Consider the following 2,179-nt stretch of genomic DNA (forward strand, 5'->3'; position numbering starts at 1 on the left):
GTCCAGGGTGCCACTGCCACTGGGTCCAGTGCCTTTTTCTAATTCACCCTCCCGGAGGGACCCCTTTCTCCAATTTACCTAAAGGCGTGCTGATCTGGCTGCAGCTCTAGAACTACCCTACCCATTTTAGAGCATTTACACTTGTAATGGCATTTAAAACTTGAATATCCACATAAAGCATTACAATTTAGATAAAAACATGGATTCTTCCTGCAGATCCGTGGCTGTGCTAACAGAGTGCATGAGGAACAAGATACTGGCCAAATTCTTCAGGGAACGTCAGGAAACTCTGAAGCACTCGCTGCCTCTGGGGTCCTATCTCTTGAAACCAGTGCAGCGGATTCTCAAGTATCATCTCCTTCTGCATGTAAGTTTCTGCCTGGCGTGAGCACTTTCCAGGGGATGGGAGTTTTGTGTGTATATATTAAGTTTGGTGGAAAATACCAGAAAATGCTGTGGACATATGGAAACATTTCCCACACTCATATTTCACAACTGACTAATCTGCTTTGAGGATTTGGAGATATTTATATTCTAGGCCCGTAGCCCCATTGACAACAGCCAAGAGAAGAGATTAATCTTAGCTCTGATTCTGATGGGGCTTAGGACTGCCTCGCCCTGTGCACTGACAGTTTCAGGCAGGGAGCTATCATGCAAATGGAAAACAGATTTTGTAATGTTTCCATCAGCCCCGATTCAGTAGGCAATTGGAAAGGAAAGCTATTTGTCATAGATTGGCTTTTGTATGGAGAGCAAAGAGAAGGGGCTAAAAAGGGAGGGGACAGATGAGCAGAGTCATAAGTGACCTCCACGCTGGGCTTAGCGTCACTTCAGGTGTCTCTCCTCTTATATTATTTTCTACTACTTTTACAAAATTCAAGAAGGCTTTAGAAACAAAGATAATCATATCTCTTAAATTCTTTTTTCTTTTCTTTTTTTTTTTTTTTTTTTCTTGAGAGAGGGTCTGGCTCTGTTGCCCAGGCTGGCATGCAGTGGTGTAATCACAGATCACTACAACCTCTGCCTCCTGGGCTCGAGCAGTCCTCCTACCTCAGCACCCTGAGTAGCTGGGACTCCAGGTGTGCACCACCATGCCCGGCCAATCTTTTTGTATTTTTGGTAGAGATAGAATGTCACCATGTTGCCCAGCCTGGTCTCAAACTCCTGAGCTCAAGCAATCCTCCTGCCTCAGTCTCCCAAAGTGCTGGCATTACAGACGTGAGCCACCACGCCCGGCCTCAAATTCTTATTTCTTACCCTCCAAAAAAGTTGATGCGAATGAAAAAAAAAAAATACCTATGATAGTAGGTAATTTTCATTCAGTAAGTAGGACTTGCTTACTTTTGTAGCAGGAGAAAGACAGTACAGTGGAGTGGTTAGGAACAGGGCTCTGGGACTGCCTGGGTCTAAATCTTATCAATTGCCCACATTCACTGTGACTCACAGGCATTTGGTAAAAATAAGCTATTGTTTTTTATTATTTTTACGATACATTAAAATCCCCTTTTTAAAGGAATTTTAATTCAGAGTTCCTCTCCACGTCAACAGGCCTGCAGTTTACAGGTATCTCTTTTTAAGTGATTCCAGGTTTCTAACTTGGATAATTATTCCAGATTTGTTTGGTTCATATATATTTAAAATTTCAAGAACTTTGTCCATCTTTACTAGCAATTTCTTAGCTTCGTCTGTTTGCCTGGGTGGCTTATCTTTGGAGAATCTTATGTTCTCTGAAGTCACATCGGGGATATTATTTTAATTTTTAAATTGATCCTTATGACCTCTTAGATTTAGTGGGATTTATTTGCGAAATCAGTGTCCAAATAACTCTTAAATAAGATTTGTCTCAGGACACATCTCTGCTGTATTCTGTTAATATAACATCTAAGACGTGTGTGTCCCAAAAATCTCTAATGTGGTCTTCTAGACGGTGAGAGGGCCGTTAATCGAAAGGAAAGTTTAAGATCTCAGTTAAGCGTGTGAGACAACGAGTCAAGATCCTTACAAAAAGTTAATTAACAGGAAAAACAGCCTTTATCCTGCATATTAAGGGCTGGCAATGAAGAAAAAAAAGTGGTTAGATTAATCCAAAACTGACTTCTGGTTGCTTTTGAAGTGTTTTCTGTTTTCATAGATGATTAGAGGGCTCCCTCTACGTCATTCACATCATTTCTTTCTTTTT

At 41.1% G+C, this 2,179-nt stretch overlaps 1 protein-coding gene across 1 annotated transcript in view; it reads left to right on the forward strand.

Annotated features, from left to right (window-relative positions):
* The window catches only part of PLEKHG1 (pleckstrin homology domain containing, family G (with RhoGef domain) member 1), a 182,011-nt gene that overhangs the window by 134,287 nt on the left and 45,545 nt on the right, over positions 1–2,179 (forward strand). The window lies entirely within an intron of this gene.

The sequence above is a fragment of the Mandrillus leucophaeus genome, unplaced genomic scaffold (assembly GCF_000951045.1).
Source record: "Mandrillus leucophaeus isolate KB7577 unplaced genomic scaffold, Mleu.le_1.0 Scaffold337, whole genome shotgun sequence".
NCBI classification, from domain to species: domain Eukaryota; kingdom Metazoa; phylum Chordata; class Mammalia; order Primates; family Cercopithecidae; genus Mandrillus; species Mandrillus leucophaeus.